This window comes from Vombatus ursinus, unplaced genomic scaffold (assembly GCF_900497805.2).
Source record: "Vombatus ursinus unplaced genomic scaffold, bare-nosed wombat genome assembly UNPS02014852.1, whole genome shotgun sequence".
Lineage (NCBI taxonomy): Eukaryota > Metazoa > Chordata > Mammalia > Diprotodontia > Vombatidae > Vombatus > Vombatus ursinus.
This window is the reverse complement of record NW_020954630.1, coordinates 13,457,676-13,466,971: the sequence shown is the minus strand read 5'-3', so window position 1 is coordinate 13,466,971 and position 9,296 is coordinate 13,457,676. Positions and strand designations below refer to the sequence as shown.

General features: G+C 34.4%; 1 pseudogene; it reads right to left on the bottom strand.

The window, feature by feature from the left end:
- Positions 1 to 3,299: 3,299 nt before the first annotated feature.
- LOC114027116 overlaps positions 3,300 to 9,296 on the bottom strand; it is a 10,528-nt pseudogene continuing 4,531 nt past the window's right edge.

The window sequence follows — 9,296 nt, the reverse complement described above, 5'->3', positions numbered from 1 at the left end:
CTAAGTTTTGGGAGAGGCGTCATGATTGTCCCCAAGACTGAAATACCTTAAAATAGAGGGCAGCTAACTAAAGATGAGGTAGCCCCAGAAAGTTAGATAAAGTTTGGAAGACTGTTGCCTATCCTTGACATAGAACTTAATTGGAAAGGTTGGTTGAGATCCCGTGTCAAAATTATGGACAGTAAATTAAGATTATAAGAAGCAATTATGTCCCCGACAAGGGAGAAGACATTCCCAATAATGTGTGATCTGTCTACAGTATTTATAGTATGAGTCTGGGTACATGAACTGAAAAAAAAAAAACACATGAGTAGAACATATAACCATTACTTGACCATTGGTGATTTTCTTCAGCTAGAGGGAAGTTCCTCATATCATTGAGCAGGACAATGACCTTGCTTTCTCTGGGAAAAAAAAAAGAACCTATTTGTGGTTAGATAAGAACCTAGGAAAAAATATGCAGGGGAACAGGGATGTCTGAATATACATGATGGTGGCATTTGATGTCATATAGGTCCCTGCAATGATCATTGTAAGCTCCTGGATACAGTATAGCAATAAAATGTTAGCACCCTAAAGACAAAGATGGTTTTGGCTTTTTCTTTGAATCCCTATTATCTAGTATAGTGTCTGATACAGAGTAGGCGCTTAGTAAATTTTGGTTGATTAACTGATTATCAAATAGAGTTAGGATTGAACTTCATGCCAACAATACCCACAATTGTCCAAATACTTACCAGAGAAGAAAGTTGTATTTAAAGTTTATGTCATGAAAAGTCCTAATGACACTACCACCGATGGCCTACAACTGTAAGAAGGGATGAAGGAAACTGAAAAAAAAATGCCATCTCAAATGATTAAATATAATATTATAAATAAATATATAAATATAAATAAATATAAAAATAATTAATAATAAATGATCAAATCATTAAAGGTCTTAACAGTAAATTTCTTAGGGAAATTTTATTAATATTTATTCACATATCACAAATGTCACACATATCAAGCCAGTCTAAAGAATGTTACAATATGATCATTTCAAAGTAATACAAATAGTTTAAATCCCTTAAAGGCCTAAATCATTTTTCTATTTGATTTACTGATATCAATAATCCATAAGAAAAAAGTTTAATTTCCCTCTTTATTTCCTATTATTTCACACAAGGCTTGTGGTTCAAGAATGAAAATATCCAAACAAAGACATATTAGTTCAAGGAAAACTATTAAAATAATCAATTATATCAATAATAAAACTTTTTAAAATCTTAAGATTATATCAATAGATGCAGAAAAAGCTTTTGACAAAGTTCAACACTCATTTCTATTAAAAACACTTGAAAGTATTGATATAAATGGATTTTTCCTTAAATTAATAAAAAGCATTTATCTAAAACCATCAGTAAGCATTATTTGTAATGGGGATAAACTAGAAGTTTTCCCAGCAAGATCAGGTGTATTTCCTTGCTAGGCTTTCCAATATGATATTGAATAATACTGGTGACAGAGGGCATCCTTGTTTCACACCTGATAAAAGGAATCAGAATAGGGAATGAGGTAATAAAACTGTCTTATTTTGCAGGTGATATGATGATATACTTGGAAAATCCCAAAGAATCAACTAAAACTTTTAAAAGTTAGTTTAAACAATATGTCACAAACAAAATTCTGCAAGAAATAGTAAAAACTTTGCAGAATTTTGTTTGTGACATATAGGAATGCTGATGATTTATGTGGACTTACTTTATACCCTACTATTTTGCTAAAATTATTATTTAAACTAGCTTTTTAGTTGATTCTCTGTATTTGACAGGTGTAAAGACAAAATTTTGGGATAAGAATTCATTACTTGTTCAAAATTCCTGGGAAACCTGGAAAGCAGTATGGCAGCAACTTGGCATAGACCAATATCTTACATCATTTACCAAGACAAGATCAAAACGGATACACACCTTAAGAGTTTCAAGAACTTTCTCTTGACTAAAGAAAAGCCATAGAACATATAACTTAAGTAGCTTGTATACTAGGCGTCCCAGAGTTAAATAGCAATAATTTTGTCATTTGGATTGATAATGTGCAAGTGAATGGGACTTGAGCATGTGCAAGTTGGGGCCCCATCAGTGAGGAAGTAGGGGAAAAGACACAAAACCTAAAAGCTAAGTTAGACTGAAGAGATGTTGGGAATTTCTTATCTCCAAGTTCTTCAAGCATTCTCTATTCTACAGCAGTCTACTCTGTTATTTATTTTCAGAATAAATTTTAGAATGTTAGAACCTATGTATTTTTAATTGCTATAGCTAAGAAAAATATTTTTCTTTTTCTTTTTTGTTAATTTTTATATTTTTTATTTTCAATTCCAAATTCTCCCCCTTTCTCCACTCATTATACATATGAAATAATGCAAAAGAAATTTCCACATTGGCCATGTTATGAAAAAAAAAGCAAGAAAAATAAAGGGAAAAAATATGCTTGAATCTGCACTCAGAGTTCATCAATTCTCTCTGCAGAGATGGATAGCATTTTTCATCATGAGTCCTTTGGAATTGTGTATCATTGGATACTATATTTTTCTAATATACACTTTTTTATCTCAGGGATATTAAACCCTGTCAGAATACTAATTCCTATCCAAATTTAATTCAGTTTTTGTTATATGACTTTAAGAGAGTTAGGAAGGGTGAGCCAAGATCAAAACAGTTTGCATTTAGCATGACCAAGTTTGCTTTCAAGTTCTAACTCACATTGTCTGCAGAATAAGTGGTAAAATATTGGCTACAATTCATTATTCTAGTTTACTTTCAAAAACCAAGATAACCCACAGTTCAATCAGGAACTTGCCTTTGTGCTCTGCTCACACCTCCCTTATGTGTTTAGCATGTATTATTTTTAACTAGAAATATTTCTCTGCAATCCCCACAGAGTGCCCTGAAGGCAGGGATTGAGTGTTATCTTAATTTTCAGTTTCAACTGGTGAATAATACAGTTATCTGTAAATGGGAAAACCCAGAAAAAGAGGGAGTTAAAAATACAAAGAGAATAGCTCAGATTTGGTTGTGCTTTGCATCAGTCTTAGAAATATTAACAATTTCCAGCATGAAGTTGTCAAAAGTAAGAGATTTGAAAAAACATATCAGATGCATCCATAGTCATTTCTAAGTTCAAAAACATAATACAAACAAAATACAAATGATTTTTCATTATGCCATTGCTCCCCTTATTAGTATTATGTATGACTATTATTTAATAGACTTCATTACTCAAAACATGTAAGAATTTTGGGTGGAATGCAATAGTTAACTCTAACTTTGTAACATTCTATGTATTGTCTCATGATCAATAAATTTATCCAAATCAGGTAGGCTATCCCACCACTTAAAGAGAAAATTCTCTGCCATGAGTTTTAGCCATGGAGCAATCTTAGCTTAACCTTCAACTACTTTTGCCAGAAGGTCTGCTAGTTCTTCCTCTGATATACAGTAGTAATTTTTCATCTCTCTGGGATCTGGATTCAATGTTACATCCTTTGTCACCAACAAGATATAAGCAATTTCATGTTCTCCCCAAATTTCATCTGATTGAGCCTCACAGTGAAAGCGTGTTATATAGGAAATCTCTTCTGCAATAACCTGTGACCAAATTTGGTACACTGATAATGATGCTGTTAGAAACAGAAAATCTGTCAGTTTTTAGATACAGGGAATGGACAAAAAACAAATATGCAAAATAAATACCAGGTAGCTAGGGAGAGATGGAATGAGCAGTTGGAGGGGTCAGGAAAGACTTTGTGGAGAAAGTGGTACTTGAGTTGCATCTTGAATGAAGGAAAGGATTATATAAAGCTTAGGTGAGGAATGTGTTCCAGGGATAGGAAAAGGCCAGGGCAAAGATTAAGATGGGATGTAGAGTATTACTGATGAGAATGAAGAGAGAGATTATTTGATTAGGCTACAAAGTGTGGGAAGGAGAGTAATGTACAAATGAATCTAGAAAAATAGTGTAGAGCTAGACTATATGAAAAGGCTTTGAAAACTAAACAAAAAAGTTTATATTTTAATCTAGAGGCAACATGTAGACACTGGTATTTACCAAGGAGAGAATAACACAGTTGTATCTATGCTTAAGAAAAAACACTTTGACAGCAGTGTAGAGGATGGATTTGGAGTGGGAAGACAATTGAGAGAACCAATTAGGAAGATATTGCATCAGTCTAGCTGGCAGGTAATGAAGGCTTGAACTAAGTTCAACCAAGAATCACCTACCCACCAAAACTGAGTATAATTCTTTAGGGGGAAAAATGGACATTCAGTGAAATAGAGGACTTTCAAGCATTCTTGAAGAAAAGACCAGAGTTGAATAGAAAATCTGACTTTCAAATACAAGACTCAAGAGAAGCATGGAAAGGTAAACAGGAAAGATAAATTATAAGGGACTTATTAAAGTTGAACTGTTTACATTCCTGCATAGAAAGATATTTGTAACTCATGAGACCTCAGTGTAGGGGTAGTTGGAGGGAATACATATATATATATACATATGTATGTATATACAGAGGGCACAGGGTGAGCTGAATATGAAGACATGATATCTGGAGAATAAAATTAAGGGGTAAGAGAGGATTGTACTGGGAAGAGGAGAAAGGGAGAGGTAGAATGGGGTAAATTATCTCACATAAAAGAGGCAAGAAAAAGCTTTTATAGTGGAGGGGAAGAGGAGGGAGGTGAGAGGGAATGGGTGAATCTTATTCTCATTGGATTTGGCTTAAGGAGGGAACAACATACACACTCAATTGGGTATGGAAATCTATCTTACCCTACAGGAAAATAGGGGGGAAGGGGATAAGAGAAGGGAGGACGATAGAAGGAAGGGCAGGTTAGGGAAGGGAGTAATCAGAAGCAAACACTTTTGAGGAGGAACAAGGTCAAAGGATAGAATAGAATAAATGGGGTTGTGGGATAGGATGGAGGGAAATATAGCTAGTCTTTTACAACATAACTATATGGAAGTGCTTTGTATGAGTACACACATATAACCTACATTGAATTGTTTGCCCTCTCAATGAGGGTGGGTGAGGAGGGAGGAAGTGAAAGAATTTGGAACTCAAAGTTTTAAAAATGAATGTCAAAAATTGTTTTTACATGCAACTGGGAAATAAGATATATGGGTAATGACGTATAGAAATCTATCCTGCCCTACAGGAAAATAGAAGGGGAAGGGGATAAGAGAAGGAGGGAGTGGTAGAAGAGGGGGCAGATTGGGGTAAGAGGTATTCAGAATGCACACCATCTTGGGGTAGAGGGAGGGGAGAAATAGGGAGAAAATTTGAAATTCAAAATCCTGTGGAAGTATAAGTTGAAAACTAAAAATAATTAATAAAAAATAAAAGAAAATATCCAAAAAAAAGAGAAAAGAACTACAGAATATATAAGAATTCTTATAACCCTCCTAATAAAATATACTTGGGACTTTTATAAATACAACTACAAAACACTCTATAGAAACAAAAAAAAAAGACAAATAATTGGAGAAATATTAATTGCTCATGACTGGGTTGTGCCAATATAATAAAAATGAAAATACTAACTAAATTATTTTATATATTTAGTGCCATACTAATCAGAATATGATAGTCAATTTATAGAATTACACAAAATAATTAAATTCATTAGGAGGCATAAAAGCCTAGGAATCCAAATGAAAATAAAAGTAGAAATGAAGGGGGGACCAGTGATAGTGCTAAAAATAAGAAAGAAAACAGCATCAATCAAATATTTAAAATATATAAAATCAACAAGAAAGTTTAGAAAGGGACAGAAAAGAAGTTATATTACTATCATGTTAAAATTTAAATAGATTTAAAAAAACAAAGTAGTAGAAGTTTACAATTTCATATATAATCTTTTGTGTTCTTTGACTTCAATCAAAGTATACATTTTTGTTGTTTGTCAAATCATAAAAATAAAGATAGATGAAAATTTTACCACTATGTTGGAAGAATCCAAACAAAACAAACTAGCCCTTCTATGTAAGGAACTTAATTAATTATCTCCATTTTACCCAAGAGACCATTCACAATAGCCTTCTGAGATAGGACTGAGAAAAATAACCCTTTGTACAGAGTAAAATGCTAAGACACTGGAGAGAAATTGCAGAAAGATCCCATGAGATTAAGTAAACAGGGAAATGATAAGCACATCCCAATAAAAGTAAAGCATGTAAAACAGTGCATTTTGGAAATAATATCACCTACTATAAATATATACATATATATATATGGTGATGGGCTCTCAATTCTCACTTTTGACCAAGGAAAAGAATGTAGCAGTTGTAGAAAAATGATTACCTAAAATGATTTGTTAAATGTAAATTTTTCTAGGTGACCAATAAAATACTGTGAAGTATCCAGAGATGTGGAATAGTCTTTGAACAAAAGAACTTTACCTAGACTATCATTTGCGGTTTTTGTCTCCACACCTTATAAGGTCCTTCACTTTGAGCTGGAAAGGACCATAGGGACCATCTAGTCTGACCTCATCGTTTTACAGATAAATCCTAAATGGGTATTGTTCACAAGAGCTCAGAACCTTAAAACCAGCAAAGAACTAAAGAGCTGCCTATTTAGTACCTCTAAAATCAAATACAAAATCTGTTTGACTTTTAAAGCCCTTCACAACCTGGCCCCTTCCTATCATGCCAGTCTTCTTACATCTCACTTTCCTCCGTGTACTCAGTGATCCAAGGACACTTGGCCTCCTTACTGGGCCTCATACATAATACTCCATCTCCCAATGTCATGTCTTTTCATTAACTGTTCCCCATGTCCAGCATCTGCCTCCTGATTTCCCTGGGCTTCCTTCAGGATTCAGCTTAAATCTTATTTTCTGCAAGAAGACTTTCCTTGTCTTTCACAAGGCTAGTGCCCTCCTTAAACAATTACTTCCGATATACACTGGATATGTTTTACATGACTGCACATGTATAATCTATATCAAATTGCTTGCTTTTTCAATAGGGGGTCAGGGTGGGAAGGAAAGAAGGGAGAGAATCTGGAACTCAAATTTTTTAGAATGAATGTTTAAAATTATTTTTACATGTCACTGGGGAAAATAAAATAATAAATAAATATTATCAATATACACTCTATATACATTATCTGTACACAATTGTTTTCATATAATCTGCCCCATTAAGATTGTGAGTTTCTTGATAGTGGGGACTTTTTTTTTTTTTGCCTTTCCTTATATCCCCAGAGTTTAGTGCAATACTTGGCCCATGATAAGCACTTACTGACTTAACTTCAATTGTCTTAGGAAAATGTCATCTGGTCTTAGTAATTTATTTATAATTATGTGCTCAGTTCAGTTTAAAACATTTTTCATGCTCAAAAAAAATGTAAAGAGTAAAATTTTGTCTGCATAATATTTTGATATTTTAAAAAATCTGAATAAGTTCCACACAAGATATTTTAAAAGCTATGCTTGCTAAAGTTAAATACAGACATATTTCACTCAGTCTGTTTCTGCCCATTTATAAGCTATTCCAACAAGGGCTGTGGACTAAATGAATAGAAATAAAATACATAATGTAAGCCACACCCTGTAAAAGTGGATTTTTTTCCCCTTTAAATTCTCCCAGTCACTCAAATACTCAAATTGACAAATGGATCTGTGATCTCATCAGTCTGAAAGTTTGTTGCCTCCAATAATGCAGATCACAATGCATCCATGACTGTGCATCTTGTAAGAATCATGTCCATTATCATCCTAAAAGTTTACCACAAGAAATCCATTTAATTTGCTGGAGGTATTCCTCCCTTCCTCTCATATCATAAAAGCGACACTGCAAGGCTACCATTTGTAGAACTATGGTGTTACATTGGTTATATCTCATTCTTCTCACATGTCCAGCCCATTTTCACTTTCTGTTAAATCATACTTCCTCTCATCTCCCCACCCCCAATATAACTCTGATAAAATCACATACTCAGGTTCTTCTTCAGAGTGCTTTGTTAGTTAAATGTTGCAGCTAGCTCTTACCAGCCATGTGCCTTTCTCTTGTCTTCTCTGCAATGTTCATCTTTGGTCCTTTGGAGGCAGTGACATTCCAGATCTTGCTGTAAAGTAATCTTTTGATCTAAAAAAGGTCTTTCATATATTGGCATTTAAAAAAAAATCTTCAAATAAAGTTTCTATCACTAAAGTTCATTCATTTGTAAATAGGCATGGTTTTTTTTTTTTTTAAATTTTTGTTTCTGTTTTTGAGAATGGGTCTCTCTACCTTGCCCAGGCAGAAACCACTCATAGGCCCAATCCTACCACTGCTTGGCATAGAAATTTTGACCTATTATATTTCTGACCTGGGTTGATTCAACCCTGTATAAGCCCACTGGCCTCCAGCTCCCAATGGCTCACCATGTTGGTACAGATAAGCTCTGGTGACTCCCTGTTGCTTCCGGTATGTACCTCATTTGTACATATTTCTTTGTTTATTGTCTCCCCTGTTAGACTGTGAGCTCCTTGAGGGCAGGGACTGTCTTTTGCCTCTTTTTGTGTCCCCAGATCTTAGCACAGTTCCTGGCACACAGATACTTAGTTCATATTTATTGACCGACCAACTGAGATTTAGTACAGACACCCAATTGGCTTGGCTCACTGTAGCTCAGAACTCCCTTGCTAAAATGATCCGTTAGTCTTTCTAGTAGGAAGAATCGCAGTCATTTGCCACTATGATGGGTAAAACAGTTTCTTTGATGACTATGCTCCACTTCATGCTGCTTATTGGTTCATGGAGGAACTGGGACCCCAAAATGAAAAAAAGAAATACCTGAAGACTAGTACTTATCAAGTGTCCCCAAATTAAAACATGACAGCTATATATATGATGTCGCAGTCAAAGTAGAAATGTAAATGAAGGGACCCACCTAGAAAGGTAATTTTAGCATCTGATCTCTCTTGTACCATTAGTTGATTTTGGTATTAAACAAGACCACACTAAAGCTCGGTGCAAAAGCCCTGGAAAGAAATTAATGTCTGCAATGAGAGTAGAACTCTTTTAAACACAATTAACAAGCCTGACATTAGTCAATCCTTTGCCCTTCCTGACCCTTATCACAAACAGCCATAATTATCATTGCAGAAACCTGAAAACCATGCTGTCCACATAGAGAGAGCAAAGACTTGGTGAACAAGTTTGCATTTTCATTCCTCCCAAATGTTACTCATTAAGTGGAAGATCAAGATTACACGGCTTGAGTCACATACCTTAACCTTCTCTAAAATACAACCTACCACCAAAGGTTG